The sequence below is a fragment of the Ambystoma mexicanum genome, chromosome 3q, assembly GCF_040938575.1.
Source record: "Ambystoma mexicanum isolate Mex_15411 chromosome 3q, UKY_AmexF1_1, whole genome shotgun sequence".
NCBI lineage: Eukaryota > Metazoa > Chordata > Amphibia > Caudata > Ambystomatidae > Ambystoma > Ambystoma mexicanum.
Genome location: NC_090926.1, coordinates 1,080,904,115 through 1,080,927,273, shown reverse-complemented (window position 1 = coordinate 1,080,927,273; position 23,159 = coordinate 1,080,904,115). Strand labels below are relative to the sequence as shown.

The 23,159-nt window shown below is 46.3% G+C and overlaps 1 protein-coding gene and 1 long non-coding RNA gene across 4 annotated transcripts in view; one reads left to right on the top strand and one right to left on the bottom strand.

The window, feature by feature from the left end:
- Nucleotides 1-17,315, bottom strand: part of LOC138583268 (zinc finger protein 135-like) — a 118,387-nt gene extending 101,072 nt beyond the window's left edge. Inside the window, exon 1 of one of the 3 annotated variants that reach the window (XM_069655354.1) lies at nucleotides 17,247-17,315. The gene's annotated coding sequence lies outside the window, so the exon portion shown is untranslated. Of the gene's footprint in view, nucleotides 1-17,059; nucleotides 17,179-17,211 lie in introns of those variants that run through there. The other 2 variants (XM_069655352.1, XM_069655353.1) reach the window with 2 other exon arrangements.
- A 147-nt stretch (nucleotides 17,316-17,462) lies between these two features.
- The window catches only part of LOC138583267 (uncharacterized), a 52,398-nt gene continuing 46,701 nt past the window's right edge, over nucleotides 17,463-23,159 (top strand). Inside the window, exon 1 of the long non-coding RNA XR_011305192.1 lies at nucleotides 17,463-17,660. This is a non-coding gene — a long non-coding RNA (uncharacterized lncRNA). The remainder of the gene's footprint in view (nucleotides 17,661-23,159) is intronic.

Sequence of the window (23,159 nt, the reverse complement as noted above, 5' to 3'; positions counted from 1 at the left end):
GTCAAGGTGGAAGCTGAAGGCAAACCCTTTCAATGGATAAAGTGGGCCATTTTGGAGAATAGGTCCACAATTACAAGGATTGTGTTGTAACCAGCACAAGGAGGCAGATCTGTTATAAAGTCCATTGACAGGGTGTGCCATGGCGCTGGTGGAATATCCAAGGGTTGAAGTAGGCCGGCTGGCCTTTTCTTTTGAGCCTTGTTTTGGGCGCAAATTCCACAAGACAGTACAAAAGACTATGTCTTTTCTCCAAGAAGGCCACCAGAAGTGGCGTTTGATTTTTTCCTCCGTTTTAGCGATACCAGGGTGTCCTTCCATTAAAGGATAGTTCCGGGACTTTTTTTTTTTTTTATTGTCCCTACGGTTCGGCCATGTGTTTTTAAGCATAAATCGGTAGATCGTAGAACTTTCCTATGGACCTTACCCGACTTTTCGTCCATCAACGCACTCGAAATCAGCCGCCATTTTCTGATAATCCTATCATTTCCCCCATCGCGCTGGCTCACCTGCTTTTGCGGCACTAAATCAAATCCCCCGCCCCTGAGCCTGACATCAGCAGACGCGTACCGCCCATTTCCCAACGCCAAAGCACGTTTCGCGTCAACAATCGCTGCGCCTCAGCTAATGAAGTGTCGCCATGGAAATGGCAGGACGCCTCTTTCCTCAATAAGTATAAACACACCGTTTCACAAAACACAGCAGCAGATTTTCGATTCCATTCCTCTGTCTGTGTTACTTTGAGTATTCTGTGACTCGTTTCTGTGCTCTGGTCAGCTACCTTCGCCGCTTCTAGGCCTTGTGAACACCTGTACCAGCTCTGTAAATTATTTTACTTTCTTTACCACACAATGGCTACAATAATGCCGTATATGTACGAGCCCGAGTACACCGAGGAGGAACTACTGGAAAGGCAAGCACGCGAAAACGTGGGGATTCGGACGGCAGTTGGGAGGACCAGTCAACGGATGAAGAGCCTGGACCATGTCGCATGGACGGCGTCTCCACCTGGTGCACGTGCAATCGGTGCGAGCTAATGCCAACTGAGGAGGAGAACTGCTGCTGCCGTGAAAATTCCAGGTGCTTGGCCTACATTTCGGAAGGCGAGCCAAGTCCACAATGCATCACCGAGCTGCCAGAGTTCAGGGAAGCCTGCCTCTCATGGACCGTGTTGAGGACGATGATGGTGCTTATGCACGAACTTCGCGGCACTGTTCGTCCGCGTAATCCGAGTAACGAGTAAGTATACTCTGGTTTTGATGTCAGTGATGCCACTACTATGTCATGGTCGTCTCCCACATATAAAATGACATCTACATATCATTCGAATGCATGTAAATTGGTTCCATATTGTGCATTTTCTAGATAGAATTTTTTTCAAATCAGAATGACATTTTTTACCTGAATCGACAGTGATAAGAAAGTTTTGTCATTTTAATACAGTTTGCATCTTTCGTTTTCACAGGTGGTACAGGCTGGTGGCCTATCGTTGCTTCACTTGGTGGCTTCACGGGAGGCTCGGACACCGCGTTCGGAGAGTAATACCTGCCTGTGCGGTACTTGCCATTAGACAACATTTCCCCAGCGACAGTGGACAATACCGCGGATTTTCTCTGGATGTGCTGCAACCGGAACTTTACAATGTGTAATGTTTATTATTTATGTTCAATTGAAATTAAGATCTAAAATAAAACCCAACATATATTTTAACAATGGTTGTTTTGATTTTTTAAATGAATCTAGTGCGTCTCCATTGAATAGTCTTCCTGTGCCTTGTCTTGTCACACCACATGTCTCCGGCCAGCATCCTCCCTCACGCTGGCCGCCCACCTTCAATCCACATAACCGTTGAACCCATATGCAGCAGACATACATATGTTATTTTGCGGGTTGGCATCAAGCCTCCCGGCCTTGCCTCCTCCCCCAAAAATACTTACCACACCACTTTGTTCAAGCGTTGGCAATAAAAGTAATAAATCATAATAAATCATCCTTTTGGGCACCGGGTACAGAGATGACCCACTCTGGCCCGTGCCGCCTTGCCACCACAGGCCAGCCTGCTGCTAACTGCCTAGGCATCCAGGGTCTCCAGGGTGAACTGCACCCATATATTCTCCTGGGAGGGCGAGGTATTTATAAACTCACCCCCCTGCCTTCCATGTACTAGATCCTGCAGCCTGCCTCTTACATGCAGTTAGAAGGCCTCTCCTTGGTGAGGCCCTGCGGCAAACGAGTCTTGTCTGCACGACCACCGGCTCAATCCACCCCCCCGCCCTATCAAAGGCAGTTCGCACCGGGGTACTGTGGAGCTGTCAGGGAGCGATAAAGGCCAAGAGGTGCCAAAGACCATGTACACTTCAAAGTGGTCTATAGAGCATGGGTTGTTGTTCCCATGTCTACCTCCAGACCCCGTGTCTCCTGCCAAGCATCCCCCCTCACGCTGGACGGCCCCCTGCAATCCACATAAGTGTGTCTCCATTCACGAGTCTTCCTATGTCTTGTCTGCACGACCACCGCCCCAATCCACCTCCCCCCCCCCAATCAAAGGCAGTTCGCACCGGGGTACTTGTGCTGCCAAGTAGAGCTGTCAGGGAGCAATAAAGGCCAAGAGGTGCCAAAGACCATGTACACTTCAAAGTGGTCTATAGAGCATGGGTTGTTGTTCCCATGTCTACCTCCAGACCCCGTGTCTCCTGCCAAGCATCCCCCCTCACGCTGGACGGCCCCCTGCAAACCACATAATGCCACGACATATACACGTCATTCATTCACAAACACACCCCTGTCTCGAATTCTTTATAACCCACTTCATATTTCTAATGAGAACTTCTTTGCGCTTTGCTAGTCAACCCGTGAAGGTGCTGGTTATCTGCTCTTCGTCTCTGTGAACTTCCGTGACCACTTTGAGGAAACTCGTCAGTTTGCAACCTGTGAACTGCTCCCTGTTCTACGACAAGAAACTACTCTGATCCCTGCATCTAACTGTTTGTTCGTCAAGGTAAGGCCATGTACCGTAATCATTTTGCGTCCAATTTCTTTTCGTTCAAGACAGTACATGCAAGGAACTAGTCACATGTTCTGAGTTTACATTGGTATTCATAGAGACGTGTTGATCTTTACTTTTCAGAACTTTCCACAATGCCTGCCTGTTCCATTGGCGGTTGCCCTTCGAAGACCCATAATAAATCTGAAGGTACTATAATGCATGTTTTCCCTAAGACAATAGATCAGATAAGAGAATGGGTACGATATTGCGGATATCCACCGTCTGAGCTTGAAAGTAGAGACCTAGAAGTCTTTGCGGACAAGAGGGGTGATCGATACCGCATCTGCAGCAGGCACTTTACCTCTGACATGTACTCCACATCATTGCTAATAAAGAAGAACACACCGCGAGCGAGGCGAAAATTGCTCTCAACCGCTATTCCCACTCGATTCGTCCACATCCCTCCACTGGTGAATCAAGTTTACGTATTTATCTCTCGGCCTTGCGGTAGTGTGTAGCATTAGCTAACAATAATTTCCCTATTTATGTATCCACTCAATATGAAGGCGGAAGATTCTCCATCCGTGTCGTTATTGCAGTCATCAGCCACTTCAAGCGCCTATTGGGTAATCTTACTTGGCTATTCTGCCACTGACTTGTTTTTGGCATGTAAATCAATAGTTTTAATTTATCGTGTAATTATTTTACCTAATGGTACACCCTTGTACTCGTCCTCTAGTCTTTGTTTTCAGTTATAATTATTGTTATCCAAAATAATGTAAGTACTGTCTTTCAGGGAGATGCTGAGGAGTCCAACGTATTGACGACTACCGTTGATGTCACTCAGATGCTCGAGGTACGTTTCCGGACAGTTCCATCGATGGAGATCATCAGATCTTGCATTTTTGTAGCGTGATTGTTACACACAATGTTTCTTTCGTTTTTAGCCATTGATATGTCCTTCTGTCGTCGCCCTCCTATGTGTCTTCTTTTTTCAATATTGTGTTCATTACTAATGAAAGTCCTATGTTTCAGGGAGTCGATGGAGCATTAGTCCAAGAAGAAGGGGGAGCATGCAATTACGGGTCGGCGCAACAGCTTGCAGAAGTGTGCACCGCAGTTACATCGTCCCTTGATGTTCTTATGCATTTCGAGGTATGGATACTGACAGTTCGATCAAGCGAAATCATATGACGTGATTACATCCGCTATACTTCCTTCTTTATTAACGCAAGTACTATGTTTCAGGGAGATGACGGAGCTTCTTCTACAAGAACATCACCCCTAGTAGTTGATGCAGATCTCTGGGTGGTGACACTTCCAACGATCGAGCAAATCGAATCATATTTACATATCCATTATTTATTATAGACAACTGATCATTTGTTCAGGTCTATTTAGATGAGCCGTTGACGCCTGCACAAAGTTTATGTTCTTTTTAACAAAATAGAAAACCATACTAATGCAATTACTGTGTTTCAGGGAGTTACTGAAGCATCATCTTCAATAATATCATCAATGGAAGTCTATGAGGAGCCCGAGGTATGGATCTTGACAGTTCCATCTAACTAGATCAACAATGCGTGAATAATTGTCGTTTGAATGTTCTACACAAAGCGTTCATTCGTGTTTTGCTATTGAGATGTACGTGTGTATTGGTCCCCAAGTACATTTTGTGTTTTCGATATTATTATACATACTAATGAAAGTTCTATGTTTCAGGGAGTCGATGGAGCGTCAGTGCGTGATGGATGTGCTTATCATGAAAATATAGTCGTTGCAGCGCAAGAGGAAGTGGAGACATGCACACACGAGTCGGAGCAACAGCGTCCTGATGTTGAAGTTCGAGGCAAGAAAGTTTCAAAGAAAAGAAAGCAAAAGAAGGTTAGTGTCCTGGTCACTATATTATGTTGTTTTTCACTGTTAATAGTTCAATACTGTAAGTTGTGTTTAAACTGAACATCCCTTTTCCAATCTGTCCTCTAGTTGCGAGTGGGTGTACGAACTAGATCTACACAGACAGTGAAGCGAACGAGCGATGTTGCTTGTCAAACCTTTTGGCAGGGACTTGAGACTGGAGATGCATCGTGCCAATGGGAAGAATATGAAGTGATTGACAACGGAGCTATACCACCACCAGCCATTGATAGTGAATGTCCTCCTGGTAGTTCGGATGCAGTCGGAGATCAATTCACAGAATCCACACCCGCAAAAACTAAGACCTCGAGAAAGTTGGAGAAATTGTTTTATTCACCCATCGCCGGAGAAGGAACAGATGTTGCAATGGAAGAGAATGAAGTGGACGACAATGAAACACCATCAATATCACTGAACATAGCGGAAGACGATATCAGAGATTCTACCTTTCATGTGAGTGACATGTCCTCAACGTCACAGGCCGAACCAGCTGGGATGCAGAGTGACAGTATAAGGAAAGAGGCCAAATTCATTGTATTCGATAGTTGTTTGATTGAGATTATTATTCGGATGAAATGTGGGCATTCGGTTGGTGGGGAAGTATGTGGGGAGCCATTGATTAATGTGACTCGTGCAATTCGAGGCACTAACCTTAAAATACATGCCACCTGTACAAAATATCATCCTTTCTCATGGTCTGCACAACCCATGCTGGGGCAACTGCCAGCAGGCAATCTACTTTGTGCAGCGGCTGCACTTTTTAGTGGTTCAAGTTTTAAAAAGTTAGAGTCTTTCTTTCAGTTTGTGGGAATCCATTTCATTGCGAAAACTCAGTTCTACAAATACCAAACCGATTATCTATTTCCAGCCATTAGCGAAGCTTGGAGAATGGAAAAGATGTCTATTGATAGTACATTCGCGGGCAAACGGTTCAGGCTAGCCGGTGATGGACAGTGCGACAGCCCAGGATTTTCAGCCAAGTACTGCACCTACCACTTTCAGGACATGGAAAGTAAGAAAATTGTGAGTTCGGTGGTCGTGCAGGTGTCACAAAGTACATCCTCAGTGGCCATGGAGAAAGTTGGCTTTGTAGCATCATTGCAAGAACTACAATCGCGGGGAATGGTGATCGACCTGATAGCCACGGACAGACATGTTTCAATTGCCAAGACAATGAGAGAAGAGTACAAAAATATAAATCACCAATTTGACGTTTGGCATCTTGCAAAAACAATCAATAAAAAAATGTCGGCTGCAGGTAAAAAAAAAGATATGCAAGGTATTTCACAGTGGTCCAAGTCAATCAGCAACCATCTTTGGTGGAGCTCAAAAACATGTGGAGGGTCGTTGGAAATTCTACTGGATAAATGGCGGTCAGTAATGCTACACTGTACCAACGTTCACCGTTGGAACACAAACCAACATTTCCACAATTGTGAACATGGCCATTTGTCCAGAGAGGAGGCACGGAAGAAGAAGTGGTTGATTCCTTCATCACCCACTCACAAAGCCATTGAAAAGATTGTATTTGATAAAACTATAACAAGAGATTTGAGGGGACTCACGGAATTCTGCCACACAGGAGATTTGGAGGTGTTCCACAATATGTGCCTAAAGTACAGGCCAAAACGATTGCATTTTGGCATGGAGGGCATGATAAATCGGACTCTTCTAGCGGTCTTGGCACATAACCATAATGTTGGCCGTCAACAAAGTAGGACGACCGGACCTTTAGGGACGCTTCGCTACAATAAGGCCTTCACTAAAAGAAGTAAACAATGGATTATCAAACCAGTGTTTGAGGATATGCAATATGACTTTATTGAGAGACTTATTGTTGATGTCCTAGATAGGCACATACATGGAGTTGTGAACGAACCTGTGCAGGGGACAACTGCATTGTCACCCAACATTGCCTCTGTTCCATGTCCACCTAAAGAAGAGCTCATTGAGAAATACACATCACGGTTTAAATGATTGTAATTTGATTGTCTGTTCTCTCGAGTCTCCTCATGTCGCAGGCAAATTGAATATGTGTATCTATGTAATGTGTAAATAAAAGTGATTGCTCAGTGTACATGCAATGTGTCTATCCAACCTTGTTCATTTGCGCATTGAATTAAACCAAACAGTAATATAAATCATTTTTCAAAAAATATAGAATGTCTCCGTATTTATGGTTCTCTGGGGCTGCAAAGCACGCAGACAAAATGCAAAGATGGAGTGTAAATTTCAAGTCCTGTGAGATGGCCTTACACTGAATGTAGCTAACTAGGAATGTGTGCTCGTTCAAAGTGAAGGTCAGCTGCTTTGATTTTTTGCTCGGGTGCCGGAATGGCCCACGACTCAGTATAAGGTTCTATTGTTATTTGACCTTGACAGGCCGGGACCATCCCGAAAGACTTCTTTTTGGGGGTGTGGTGCAATAACGTAAGAAACGATAATGAATAAAATTTCAGAAACGAAAGCCATTTAATGTTCGTTCATTGGAAGAAATAACGTCGGCATAGAAGGAGTGGTATTTCGGGGCTGCCCTACGCACAGACACAATGGAAAATGCAAATATAATGTAAGTAACTCTTTAGATGAGTTTATACCGCAATTTAATTACTATAGAGTAGCTTTAAAGACGGGTTAAGTTGTACTTGTTCGTTCTATGTGGCATATTGTTTTGCACCGCGCACTATCTTGAGGAGAACCATCTCCTTTTACGGAAGCACCTCAAAACCTTCCTCTTTGCTTCCGCTTTCTCTCTCCCTCTCCCCTGCTACAACTGGTCCACTGTCTGCGACCTCGGTCCTGGGCCCTTCCACTCTCCACCTGCACTGCCTCCCTGTCAACCCCTGCACTGGGGGACTGTCTCAGTATCCTACAGCCCCCCCTTGACGTATAATACCCAGTTGCACTGTCCTAGCTATGAAATAATTTCCCGACCTAATATATAAAATTATTTTAATAAAGATCTGATGGTGAGACTAATTTCATTTTTTATGTTTTTCAAACAGGTACATCATTCATTATTGTATGTGTCACGAGTACCAGACACCGGCGGATGGCTTTTTTAACCGCCAGTTGCTTCTCCGCGTGAACAACGTTAGCACCCTGACCATTTTATGGGACGATCGCCAAGTACAAGTATGCCCTTACGCGGTACTAACGGCTAGATGCAACATACAGACCGTTGTGGTGGCCTAGTGCCTCGTTGTTGGAACAGCCATGCGATTATCAGTGCGACCGAAGAGCTTATTTTATCGTAAACCAACACCCTGTGTACTGCACACGAACATCGCTTGCCTCAAGACGAACTATTCTGGATCGAGAGCAAATAAAAATGCAAATCGCAGAATATTCTCTAAACATTTGATGTCCAATAAATGTACTTTGCCAAATTGACAATCTTGCCGTTTGCTTTTAAACCACAGTTTCATATTCCGAATTGTGGCGCTGTATTGTGAGATGATCTAAGACCCTGTGTACAGCAAAAGAACATCGCGTGCCTCAAAACAAACTTTTTGGAACGTGAGCAAATAAAAATGCAAATCGCTGAATATTCACTAAACATTTGATGTCAAATAAATGTACTTTACCAAATTTACAATCTTGCGGTTTGATTTAAAAGTACAGTTTCATATTCCCAATTGTGGCGCGCTGTGTTGTGAGCTGATCAGTGTTGGTTTCCGGGTTGTGTGTAGTCGCGTAGAAGACGCCCGGGCGCGTTTGCCTACGCAGCACAGTCACGTCACGGATAGAGGCGGGGAATATGAATGTTTTGATAAAGTCTGTTTCAGGGGCGGGGGATTTGATTTAGTGCCGCAAAAGCAGGTGAGCCAGGGCGATGGGGGGAAATGATAGGATTATCAGAAAATGGCGGCTGATTTCGAGTGTGTTAATGGACGAAAAGTCGGGTAAGGTCCATAGGAAAGTTTTCTACGATCTACCGAGTTATGCTTAAAAACACATGGCCGAACCGTAGGGACAATAAAAAAAAAAAGTCCCGGAACTATCCTTTAAAGATTCATGATGATGGGCAATAACAAGTTCTTGCAATGCTTTACTTGGCAGAAACAACCGCTCCTGGAAGTAGGGTAAGTCATCCTTAACGGTGTAATGAGGACCCTTTTGACTCCATTCCAGTAAGGTTGAAGAGTCTAGAAGTTGTTTTACTTGCGTTTGGATATCCTCAATAGTTTGCAATGAAGTTAAGCCTAAGATTCTTTGCTCAGGTATGATGGGCACAGGTTCTAAGCTCGAATTAGGTTCTTCCATGCCAATCCGGGATAAGGCGTCCGCTTTTCCATTCTTGCAGCCAGGGCGATAGGTAATTACAAAATCAAATTCCGCAAAGAATAGAGCCCATCGGAGTTGTCGTGAAGATTGAGCTTTGGCCGTTTTTAAATACTGTAAGTTTCTGTGGTCCGTAATTATGGTGATGGTGTGTCTTGCCCCGAGAAGGTAGTGACGCCAAGCCTTGAAAGCAGATTTGATGGCCAGTAACTCTTTATCGGTAATTGCGTAGTTGATTTCAGGAGGAGAACATTTTCTGGACCAAAAGGCCACTGGGTGTAGTTGGTTAGTTTTTGGGTCTCTTTGCGACAGGACAGCTCCCATGGCCGAACTGGATGCATCGGTTTCCACTATGTACGGGAGATCTGGGTGCGGGTGCTTCAATACAGGTGCAGAGGTGAATTTGGTTTTCAGGTCCTGGAAGGCTTGTTCGGCCTCAAGAGTCCATTCGAAGCGTTTGTTTTTCTTTAGGAGAGCGGTGATGGGTTGGACTGTTCGGGAAAATTCCGGGATGAATCTTCGATAGAAATTGGCAAAGCCGAGCATGCTCTGAACTCCCTTCACAGAGCTTGGAGATGGCCATTTGAGGATGGCGTCCACCTTTCGCGAGTCCATTCGGACTCCTTGAGGTGTCAGGATGAATCCGAGAAACTCAACTTCTGTGGTATGAAAAACACATTTTTCGAGTTTTGCAAATAATCTGTGCTGGCGCAGTTTCTCAAGAACTGCCCTAACATGTTTTCTGTGATCAGATTCTGAAGAAGAGTACACCAGGATGTCGTCAATGTAAACAATGACACAGACATCGATAAGTTCCCGAAGAACATCATTCATAAAGTAGTGAAAGGCGGCAGGTGCATTGCACAAACCGAAGGGCATCACCTGATATTCGAAGAGCCCAAATTTGGTGCAGAATGCAGTCTTCCATTCGTCGCCTTCTCTTATGCGCACCAGGTGATAAGCTCCTCAGAGATCTAACTTGGTGTACACACAAGCGTCTTTCACCTGGTCGATAAGCTCAGGGATCAAGGGCAGAGGATAACGATTCTTAATCGTTATTTGATTTAGGGCGCGATAGTCTATACACGTTCTAAGGTCGCCTTCTTTTTTCGGCACGAAGAACAGAGCTGAAGAGACAGGAGACTTGGACGGGCGAATAAAACCATTGGCTAGGTACTGATCTAAATAGTGACGCAAATGCAGGTTCTCAGGTTCCGTAAGAGCATAAATCCTGCTACAAGGTAGTTGAGCATTGGGTACCAGATCGATTTGGCAATCATAAGACTGATGGGGAGGTAACGTGTTAGCCTGTTCTTTCTGAAAAACGTCTTGGAATTCTGACGGTAGCTGTACAGGGGTGGAAGTTGCTGAGGCTAGACCCATAGGTGGATTTCTTGGATAACAAGTTGGTTCACAATCAGGAAAACGTATCTTCTTTGCTCGCCAGTCAATTCTGGGATTATGTGTTTCTAACCAAGGAATTCCAAGAATTACTTGAAATTGTGGGGCCTTGATCACATCAAACACGATTGCTTCCCGATGTCCATCCTGACCCACCAGTGTCACTTCAACAGTGGAATGCGTTACAGGCCCTGAGGCTATTTCGGTTCCATCTATTGTAGTAATGACATCTTGGGTTACTTTCGGGCGGAGAGGAAGCTTAATCCTGAGAGCCAATTCACGGTCTATGTAATTTCCAATAGCGCCACTGTCGATGTATGCTTTTATAGCATGCAACTGCTGAGGCTGTTTTGGGTCCACGAGCACCATTGGCATGACAAAATGCGAGGTCAAAGAGTTAGTTTTCAAGCTCGGCAAGCGGACCCCTACGCTTGCCGGGCTAGGTCGTTTCCCGAATCAGGTGTCACTAATTCATTATCAGTAGCTCCAACCACCTTCTTAAGTGGTTTAACTGGACAATTTCGAAGAAAGTGACCGGAAGTCCCACAATACAGACAAAGTTGCATTTGCCGCCTTCTCTCTCGTTCTTTCTGCGTTAATGGTCCTTTAACACCACCGATTTGCATAGGTTCAGATACGTCGGTACTCTTGGAGTTAGCGTGGGTTTTGATCGGTGCTCGGTTTTCATACTTGAACCGATATGCTTTTCTATTTAGAAGTCTGTGATCAAGTTGAACCACCAAGTCAATGTAGTCTGCGCAGACCTGGGGTGGGTTTACTATCTGAGCTAGAACATCCTTAAGCTCTCCGCGCAGGACTCGATGAAACAATGTGATCCTTTTGCTTTCTGGCCATCCAGTTTCCACAACCAGTCTGTTAAAGGTGGCTATGTAGGACAGAAGATCCTGATTACCTTGTCGTAAGGATAGCAGGGCCTGTCCTTGAGAGTGTCGAGCGAACAATCTTTCCATGCTGGCCTGGAAGCCCTGAAAATTCTGGAGAATGGGATCATCCTGATTTACCAATGGAATAGACCAATCGGCAGCACTGCCACTGAGGTAAAATAGTATAAAGGCTACCTTGGTCTGGTCGTTAGGGAAGGCTCCGGGTCTGCATAGAAAGTGTAAACGACATTGGTTCATAAAGACGGCATATTTCTTGGGATCCCCCGCAAAACGTTCAGGCGGGGCCAAATGCATGTGTCCAGGTAGATTAATTTGTACCGGGTTACTCAAACCCATTGATGTGGAAATGTCTCCGGAATTAGGTAAAGGAGTGTGCCCTGCCTGGGCCTGTAATAACCTTTTGGCTAGGTCATCTGTTCTTTCCTTGGATAAGATCAGTTCTCTTTTGAGAGCGTTAGTCTTCTGGCGGGCTGAGTGCACCTCTGCCCGTAATTCCCCCAAAAGCTGGGCTAGCTGGTCATTCTCGGAAATCTCCATAGCGCCCGGGTGGGAAGTTGTGGGTAGGCTTCGCGTTCTGTAACGCTCACCTGATTCCCACGGAGGCGCAGGTCTGGCTTAGAGTGCTGATGCTTCTTCTATGGTGAAGCGCAGGACTCTGAAGATGGACAGGAAGGGCCCTCTACTCTGGCTTCTCCGGCTCGCAGGAATATTCCCCTGTGCGTGAAAAGGGAGTATTACCTACTGACTGAGTTATGCTCAAGCCTCCCACTCTTCCAACCCTCCACGATACCCTTCCACGATTCCCCGTGAAGTCTCACCTTAGGGTCAGGAAGGATGAGCTCTCCATCCTACTTCTGATGCATGGGCGCGTTGAAACCCAGTTACTTCACTGGATTGAGGATTGATGGGAGTTCAGGTAAGCTTGACTATTCAGGTAAGGCTCTGTAAAAGTTCTGTTGCAAGTTCAAAAGTCCAAGCTTAATAATAATGTTCATTGTCTTTTTGCAGCAAGCGCTAATGCTTATGTCTTTTTTCCCCCTTAGGGGCCGGGGTTCGGAATGCCGGAGATATGGCACCGACCCGAAGTGAAACATGCAGTTCCAGTAAATGGCAGGTTAGTTCTGGATGAGCGCTCGGGAACTGTCTTTGCATACGCTCATTCAATGTCTTTGTCTTTTTTCCCCCATAGGGGCCGGGGTCCGGAAAATGCCTGGAAGCGGCAAGACCCGAAATGAAATGGGAATGACCCAACAGGTAAGTCTTATTCCCTTCCTTCTCTCACCTCTTATTCTTGTCTTTTTCTCTAGGCTCTGGGAAGTGGCTGTGTATCCGGATGATCGCTGCTGAAGATGGAGGAACCCAGGAAAGGTGAGTGAAATGCAGCGCTGCAGCGATCGTAATGAAATGCTTTTAAAAATAATGTCTTCCCTTTCAGGATCGTCGGTGATGTCTCCGTGGTGCAGATTTAGCTGGTAAGGTCACTTGTCTCCCTTTGCAGGTGACCCAGGATGCTGACAGGCGTGGCTGAAGTCCAGATGCAGGAGCTGAACAACGCGAAGCGCGAGTTGCTGATCGGGTGTGGTTTAAATAGCTTTGGAAGAAGTCCCAAGTGTGTATCCTTCCTCCGATCAGGTATGTATCCTTCCCCGACCACACCCGGGTGGAAAGTAGTCCTACAGGTAAAGTAGTTCCATTCAGGCCTCAAGAGGGCCTGGATGTGGTTGCATGGACTGCATCAGGTAAGTGCACTTTAAAACACTTGAACACATGTCTAGCTTTATGAGCCTGGCGCCTAAGGCGCCAGGACTGTGTCCAAAGGGCCCCAGCTTGGGCCCGCTGGCACTCCCCTGGGGGAAATGATGCCTGCCTCTGGGGTCGCTGGGTCGGACCTGGCTCCTTGGAGGTAGGCATCATGACACCCTTATCAATATACTGGATGGTGAGGATAAATGCCCCTAAAAGTGTGCCTTTCCAAAAAACCCTGTACTATTTCACGGCCCTGCCAGTGGTGGCTCCCTAAGGTTTCAAGAGCACCCTACAAAAAAAAAAAAAAAAAAGTGGGGTCATTTTTTGAAAACGCAAGATACCCAGGATAGCTATGCAGATGTCTCCCAGAAGCAAGGGAGGGCTGTGGGCGACAACTACCACCTCCATTTCCTTGCAGCTTAAATCAGAGTGATCCAGGATTGGTTATGGGGAGATCGCTACAAGATCTGGTGTCGAATGGCCAAAGTGGTGGTGAGCTTGCCGCTGGATGAGCTTTTTGTGGTGACCCAAGGGGGATACACCTGAAAACATGTACCATTGCAGGATACGGGCCCTAGGGGATGGAGGGTGGGAAATCATAGGATGAGCTTGTGCAGAGGGTGAACTTGACCACCTTCCCCCTCCCTGCTGATGTCGCCATTTAGGAATCCCCAGTTCACGCTGGGTATGGAAAGGGGTGCCTTCAATGGGTGGGAGGCAGCAGGGTGCCAGCAAACTATGTGACATTCTCGGGTCAGGACATTAAATCCTTTGCACAGTGCAAGCAGGACTTCGGGGCTAAATGAGGGGGGAGAGGCATCGCTACTCTGAACTGGCTTACGAACCCAATGGTCAAGTCAGCGACCACCAGGGCTCTCGCACCCTTTGACCGGTTCGTAATGATGGAAACAGGGACATGCATTTGGTAGGAGCATTATATGGGATTATAGCAGAAGGGGCAAGGAGCCGGGTATTGCACTATATGTTGCAATGGGGAACTTTGGGCAGATATCCCCAAGCACATGCAGACCATAGAGATTCAGGAGATGTGGGAGAAGATAATGGTCCAATGGTATCTCACCCCAGAAAAACTACATAAATTCTACCCAACTGCATCAGTGCTCTGCTAGAGGGGATGTGGGGAACTGGGATTGCGGAAGCATATCTAGTGGGAATGCAACCCTATTGGGACATGATCCGTGCAGCAATTAATAGTATTTTTGGGAGTCGGATCCCGGATAACATGGGGATGGCCATCCAGAGAATGGGCGTGGTTTTGAAAAATCTACCCTCGAAAGCTCAAAGAAAGACATACGTCATCCTGATAGCGGTGGCAAAGCTTGTGGCGGCACAAAGATTTAAACAAAAAGCTGCCCACACAGAACACGAAAGGGTTAGTAAAATCTGGAACTTTGTGGCACTGAAGTGGGGGACCGATTCGATTAAAGCGGATTACCAAAGGTTTCTCTCAGACTGGGACATTGTACTGCATCGCCTGCAGTGGGACACAAGGGCCGCATGGGGCTGTTGCGAGTACTTGCTCCACTTGGGGAGGGCAGGGCGCCTTCACAGAAAGTTGGGAGGAGATATGGCTGAAGATTCTAGGGGAGGAGAGGACCTTGGGGGTTCTCAAACGGTGCAAGGGCCCATACAACGGCTGGCGAGAGAGCTGGCCTCTCAGAAACTTGGGACCAGGAGGACAGGACTGGGTGCGAAGTTGGTTACATGTGTTGGGGATCAGGGACGGGAAGGGAATTACATGCATTATTACTGTTGAAAATGCCAATAAAAGAAGTTTAAAAAAATGGTACATCGTTACTGCGCTGCTCCTACCAGGAAAAAAATCAGCTCCCTGGCCCAGCACAAACACACCCATACATTCTTTGACTCAACATTCATTTGCTTATTCTCATACAGCATCCACTCGATCATTGCACAAGAGGATCAGAAGTGACCCCTTCCCATACATTTTATATCCCCCTGCACCTGTTCCAAATAGGCACAGAGAGTTCCCCCCCCCCCCCTGTGCTCTGAAAAGTGCACCTCTTTTGAAAATAGGGATTTACTTGAAAATGCCCAGAACCCCCTTTCCACCCTCTGCCTTGCGCAATTGTGCATTTGGTGGGAAAAGAGCACTTCAATATGCACAACTATGATGCACAAATTTGGTGCATGGTTACTACCTTTTTGGCGCAAGTTAAGTGAATGAGCATCCGATCAGTTGCACCAAACACGTTTAGAAAATAGCGCACAGTGGCTTAACCCTATTGATCATTTCTTTACGCTGTACATTCATTTCAGAGGTTGGTCCAAGACGTCAGAGGGAATTGGGAATGGGAAAGCACACACGAGAAGGAAAGGGTGCATGGGGTTTTTACTGTTTCTGCAGTCATTAACCCCAGATTTGCTCATGGGCAGGTATTGTGTTAAATACCATTAGCTCCAGTGCAGATACTGTGACTGGAATAGTTAGCCCCAGAGTACGCACTGTGCTGGTCATCCTTCAGATATTCTTTCATATGTAACGGATTAGCAGATACTGTATCAAACGTAATTAGCTCCAGGGCAGGTACTGTGTCTGGAACCGGCATCCCAGATCTGGTACTGGGTCTGTAATGATTTGCCCCAGGGCAGGTATTGTCAAATGTAGCTGATGAGTAGGCGTTATTAGCTCCTGAGCAGGTATATTGTCTGCACACCATAAGCGCTAAATAAGATAGTGTCTGCCGATATTCTTGGGGCTGTTTCTGTCTCTGCAGCTATTAGACCTAGAACAGAGACCGTTGTGCCTGCCACATATTATCCACAGCAGGGTCATTAGACACAGAGAAAGTACCAGATCTGCAGCCATTACCCCTAGGGAATCATTAGGCACTGGAACTAGACACAATACACGTCTGCAATCAGTAGCCGCAGCAGGTTTATACATATGTAGCCACTTACACCAGACCTCGGTCTGTGTAGTAGCTGCACAGCAGTTACTGCGTCTGCGAGCATTCCAGAGCCTGAACTGCACCGTGAATGAGCTTCAGAGCAGCTACTGTGTCTACAATACCAACAGGCTGCTCTGTGTAATTTCAAAAGCAGATGTTTAGAAAGTCATGTACTTACAATGTTTAATTTCAACGTGATATGTACAATGCAACGAATTGCAGCTTCAGCTGCAGCATCTTCAGCGTGCATTTCCAGAGGTTGCAAAAGGGCTCCTCTTACCAATATAACAAAGGGGTAAGAACGTCTAAGTTAATGGATGCTAAAAGAAATGTGTAAAGATCTGGGTTCCCAGTGATGACTGACATCTCTTGATGTTCCGGTTGTTCACTACAAAATGCATATAAAATACACTACAAGAGCTGGATCGCGTGCACTCACGGTAGGGTAGTGTCTAGTTCCCATCCAAGAAAGGACCATAGTAACGCCACGTGCACGCCTGCAATGATTAGCTGCAGCATGTATATGCATATATAGTCACTTGACCAGAGATAGGTCTTTGTGGTAGCTGCACAGCAGTTACTGCGTCTGCGAGCATTAGTCTGCAGGTATTAGATATGTAGTCACTTACACCAGAGCAGGGTCTGTGTAGCAGCTGCACACCAGTTACTGCGTCTGCGAACATTAGTTTGCAGGCATTATTAGATATGTAGTCACTTACACCAGAGCAGGGTCTGTGTAGTAGCTGCACAGCAGTTACTGCCTCTGCGAGCATTGCAGAGCCTGAACTGCACCGTGAATGAGCTTCAGAGCAGCTACTGTGTCTACGATAGCAACAACAAGCTGCCCTGTGTAATTTCAAAACCGGGTGTTTAGAAAGTCACGTACTTACAATGTTTAATTTCAACATGCGATGGGTACAATCAGCTGTAGCCTCTCAATTCAACGTGCATTTCCAGAGGTGGCAAAATGGCTCCTCTTACCAATATAACAACTAAGGGGTGAGAATGAACTGAGTTAATAGGTACTAAAAGAAATACATACAAATTAATTTGAAGAGCTCGATCGCTTGCCCTCACCTGATGGTGCCCGGAAACTGAAAAGGAGCGTTTGCTAAAGGGAGGCCTTATGTTGCTTTCATTATCAATTGAAAAACTCCCTTAAAGTCCTTATGAGACCCGATTGCATTGTGTGTTTCTTTAAAAGTTTGCCGACACTTTCTACAAAGCCTTTAATGTGTTATGACGTCGTTCACGTATTTCTGAAATGCCGTTAAGTCGTCATGACGTTTACGTGGGACCGGTAATCATGGCGGAAGGAGGACTCTATACTGTGCACCGGCAGATATTTATTTTTTATTATGTATTTATAGGGCGCTTATACATCTCGGAAGCGTTTCGAATCACCAGGCATATTTAGGTGCCGGTGGGTTTGTTTTTCCCATTTTGATTTTGGTTGCAGCAACAGTGGATTTCTGTGCGTCTTCTTGGCTGGTAAGTTTTATCCCCACCCTTGGCTCCTCCCTTCCCCCCGCCCCCAAACAGAAGTGGTTTATTGCCCTGCCGTGCACGCTGAGGGATTTTCGCAGATATTGTTTGCAAATCCGCTGGCAGAAAGTCGGATTTACTGTTTGCGCAATTGCGTTTTTTCCACCTCAAAATAGCAGTGAATTTTTGCTGTATTCACGAGCGTTCTACAAAACGGTACGGTACGGTGTATATGCGTATCTGCCTACATTCCAAAATGAAAAACACTGACATCTACGTCACCGGAATGTCCGGCCCACATGTTCGCAAGGCCACGCCCATAAAGTCATACTATATTTTACTTGTAATGTGTGTTTTAATAAACTTCCAGGATTGTAATAAGCACTAAATGTGCAAAAACATATTAAAGGATCCATCATAAATATGTAGATTCCGGTGTAGCAATGTGTTTTGTCTTTATTTTTTCTTTGCATTTATGACACACTATTTGTTCTTTCTTCTTTCTGACGCTGCTACTTCTCTCTATAAGTGAATTTGAAATATAAGAAGTCTATTGCAAAAGTTTATAAATGAAAATTTTATTTGTAAACTATATCATTTAAAATAAAAAATAATAAAATATATAGATTCAAATTTGAACGTGTATGTGAATTAAGAGCATTATTAACGTCTCTCGAAGGCAAACCTGATCACGTTTCGGGAGGGGCAGCAAACCGCCAAGAAACGTTTACTCCGGTCAGATGTGCTGTTAAGAAGTGCTGTCATAGTTATTTGCTGGTATTGTGTGGCGGGAAAGGGATCAAAGCACACCAGTGGAGACGCAGGGATGGTTGGAAAACCTGGAGACTCCACGCTCTTCCCCGGAGAAGGGTGTAAAAACCCTGAGTCCCTGGGCTAAACCCAGAGATTAGGCAGGTATGTGAGCATGTTATGAGATTGTCTTGGATACAAAGAGGTACTTTGCTCTTGGTTACAGTGAGCAAGAAACAATTCCAGTGAGAGGTACAAAATACTCAGACTGGGGAGTGCATTAATTATAGGACAAAAGTGGTTAGGTGAACAGCAAGGTTTTGATTAACTTCCTGAAGGCTAAGTGTGATTAGACATTTCTGACATGGGTGGGGGTGGAGGGGTTGTAAGGCGTTCCAATGTGTCGCTGCCAAAAGTGGGACACTAGATCCTCCTGCACACACTCTCCTTGTTTTAGGAACGGATATCCTATTGGAGTAGGCCATTCTTGTGGGTCTAGTAGGAACAGGCTTAACTCTTTTAGCCAGGTACAGAGGTGCCCGGTTGTGGACACGTTTATGTGTTAGGACAAGAGCTTTGAAGACTATCCTTAATGGGGAGCCAGTGAACCTGCTTCCTGGTTTCAGATATGTGTTCCCTTTTGGAAATGCCAGTGGCTGCCCTAAAGGCGTTATTCTGGACTGTCTGGAGTTTGACAAGGTTTTTAATGAATGTCCCCAGAAAGAGGGCTTTGCAATAGTCTAACCTAGATCCAATTATTGCTGTTGCAATGGTAAGATAGTTCTGTTCAGAAAGAAAAGGTCTGGCTGTGTTGATAAGTTTATAGTTGTAGGCCAAGGTTGATGCATTGGCATTGAACTGCATATTCATAGAGAGGTTGGAGTCTAGGTAGACCCTCAGGGTCGTTACAGCTGGTGATACTTGTATTGACGCATGGTCAATTGAAAAGGAGCTGTATTGTTTATCCAGTTTCCCGAGGGTGGCAGGAGATCCAATTAGCAGAAGCTCGGATTTGTCTCATTTGAGACATAACCAGTTTTCTGCCATCCAAGTTTGTATAGTGGAATATATGGACTCGAGGGTAGCCTTATCGGCTTCATAGTCACCCGTAAGGGGGATGTGGGCCTGTGTATCATCAGCATAGTTTGTGTATGTGATGCCCAAGGTGTCCAGGATTTGGAACAGTGGCCTGGTAAGCAGGTTGTACAGGGTTGGTGAAATGCAGGAGCCCTGTGGGACTCCACATTTAATGTATATGCCGCCACCAGAGTGAGGTATGAGTGCAGCAGCAGCCCGGGGCTCTGGATGAAGAGCAGCGGGTGCGGCGGCTGGGAGCGGGAGCGCTACAGCATGACGTTCCCTTCCCATGATTTCTGTAACTTTACTGCCTTTACGAGGTGAGGGGTTCCGTTTTGAACATTGCAGGTAGATGTGCCTAACTTTGCCACTCAGTGCTGCCAGGCAGTGAATTGAGCTGTACCAGCCAGAGTCTGTCTGTACCACAAGATGTCTGTCTTGATTCCTCCTCCCCCACCCCCCCCCGCATTCCTTCCGTGTTCGAGCTGTCTAGGCTAGAGTACCTTCCTTTCCCTGTGTTGTCTCACTGACTCGATGCCTGCATGTTCATGTATACTATGCTAGTATACAGTGAAAATTCATACTCCTACGTAGTCTTGCCAGCAAGATAACAATTGAGTATTTCGCCTTAAGACGTCTGCCTGCATTATGGCTAGTTTTATCTGTGGGACTCGCCTCACTTAACTGTGCATGGCAAGCCACTGCTCCCCCACCATGCACAGTCAGTGTGAGGTGATGGGGGCATGGGCACAAAACAAGACGTAAACACAGCCTGGACACGCATTTGGATCGCACGTCCAGGCTACATTGTTGCTTCCTGCTGGTGCCGTAAGGGATGCCGCCTCTCGGCTCACCCCGCCCCCCCACACCAAGGGTGGAGAGGGTGCAGAGAGGTGTTTTGGGACTTTCCCAGTCCCTCTGCTCCCCTCTCCCCCGATTACTCCCCCGACCATGTGGACCTGCGAAGGCAGATGCGTCGGGAGAGGAGGCAAGCAGTTGGGCCGGATCACTGCAATGCTGGTCCCCCTGCGTCTCTCTCCCTCTCTGCCCCCACCTTGGGGGCCACAGGGGAGAGGCGGCGAGCTGGGACGAAAGTGCACATTGCCGGTGTTGTATGATATTCGGCTCCCCCACAGCAGATTGCTGGGCTCGTGGGGGAGCCGAATATCGTACAACACTGGTCCCCCTTCTTTGGCTGCCTCATCACCCTTCTGGTCCATGGGTCCACTCTGGCCGGGTCCGAGATCCGGCATCAGATGTCTGGCCAGATCTCGGGACATGGCCTGCCTCAGCCCTGACAAGGCTTTACCAAGCCCCCAGGTTTGCTGAGGGAAGCTGGGGCCTTGGTGACCTAATTTTCGCTGTGCTCCTTTCCCCAGCTGTCACTCGTGCATTTCCTGGCTCTGTTTGCTCATCACATTTGTTTTCTTCTATCCTGAAAGGGACACCACGGGAATCAATTGATTGGCCATGAACATCACTGGGGTAGGGAGAGGGGGGAATCACTGTTGAAAGCAGGCATTCTACATGCTGGACACATTATTGTTGTTCAAATGTGCATTTTACTTGTTCATAGGAAAACATTCAAAACTCAAAAACGCGGCTGAAACTTCCATTCACTAGTTTTCATTGAAATGTTTCTTTTTTTTTTTTGTTGGTGCAACACACCAATACACTGTAATTTGTGTGCCCCTTGCTTTTTGTTTTATCACAGGTTATATATTTATACAGATGTTATGTTTGTCAAACTGGTTAATCACAAATAAATGTTTCCGCTATGCTGACAGCAGTTATTAGGAAATTAAATTGTGGGTACATTTTGATTTTCACTACAGAGGCAGACCTACCCCAACTCATTGCCCAGCCCAACCCATCCCCTAGCCAAACACATTTTATAGCACTTCCTTTTTTATAAGTAATTGCAAAAAGTCATTCAATTTAACACGTTTTGCATATAAAATCTCAGCAACGGTCTGTCAACCTGCTGAGCTACCCCGGTAGCCATCTACTATAGAGCGAGTCTATGTATCCCTTGATGTACTAAAAATCGCTTCATTACCAACAGTACGTTGGGTGCACCACTGCCATAGAAATGATTTAAAGTGGAATTCATGTGTATATCTTCCTGCTGTGGGTGCTAGGCCTTCTCCTCCTCGTGGCACCATATGTTGCAGAGAAGCCATCGGCACTCGTGTCTGGCACGGCAGCAGAGTCTGCTTCTACTTCGGCACTGTCACCGAACTGCATTAAGAGCTAAATGGCTATTGCTCAATGTTTCTCGGTGGGTTAAGCACTACTGTGTCAGATTCTATGTAAGCTATGTAGATGAATGATTGGAATGCCAGCAGGCTAGACTTCTCAGGTTTTTTAGGCAGGAAATAGAAAGGGTAATATATAACGAGCTGATGCTGTGTTTCTCTTGCTCTCTTTACCATTACCATTTTTTTATCTCTGTGACTGAGTATGAGTCAGGTTTTCAAGTATGTACTCTGACTGCTCCGTTCTCTCTGCCAGCTGAGGTGGATTGGCCTATAGGGAACTTTGGAGATTTCCCAATAGGACTCTGCACCCTAGGTCCCTTTTGTGTGCAGGGGACAATGTGCACTGGCTAGCAGAGTGTAGTGCGCAAATATTGGTGAGGTCAATCTGGTACGTCTAATATATATTTTTTTAACAGTTTTTATTATTTGAACAAACACACCAAACATTACAACCAATTAGGACGTTCATAGTCCGTATCAAAACATCACATTATACAGTGTCCTCCTTCGCCCCCCCCTCCCCACAAACTTGAGTCGTTACATCCGTGCCATCTACATGAGTATTCTCAGGTATCTCAGTACATGTCAATTCGTCTGAGTCTTCCGTTACATGATTGACCCGGTGAGGGTTTGCCATCGAGGTCACCAATTGCCTCCAAGCTATCAAGGGACCCACTTCTTCTTCGCCCCCTCTAGTGACCGCCTCATACCATACCGCATTTTCTGCCTCCGCCCATTTCAAGAGGTCTGCCCACCATGTCTCCACCTTGGGCCTATGAGCCGCTTTCCAGTACATCGCTATTCTGCGCTTGGCCAAGATGTAGGCCAGGTCCTTCATCTTGCTGATGTGCTTTGAATTATGTGGCCTGGGAAAACTCTCCAGCATGCAGGCCCAAGCAGACCTCACGTCAAGCACCACTCCCCCACTGGCCAATCTCAACTTAATTTCTTCCCAGAATTTCTGCGCCTCGGGGCAAGCCCAGAACATGTGCAGCAGCCCTACCTCCTCCTCCCTGCACCTGGGGCATTTCTGTATGGCCGAGCCTCCAAACCTGGCTATTCTTCCGGGGGTCAAATAAGCTCTATGGGTGACGTACAACTGGATCTGCCGGAGTCTCGCATTCCGGGACACCTTTTTATGGTACCTCTGAGCTCTATCCCACTGTCCCTCTGTCATGGGTTCTCCTACCTCCTCCTCCCAGTCATGCCTCAGTTGGAGCAGCTCCTTCCCCGCCTTCACACTCAAGAGCTCATATATCCTAGATCAGGGGTCTCCAAACAGTCGATCGTGAGCGACTGGTAGCTCGCCAGAGCCTTTGAAGTCGCTCGCGTTCGACTTTCAGAAAGAAAAAAAAAAGATGCAAGGAAGTGCTCTGACCAATCACAGGCCTGCAAATCTGTAAAGCATATGGAATGC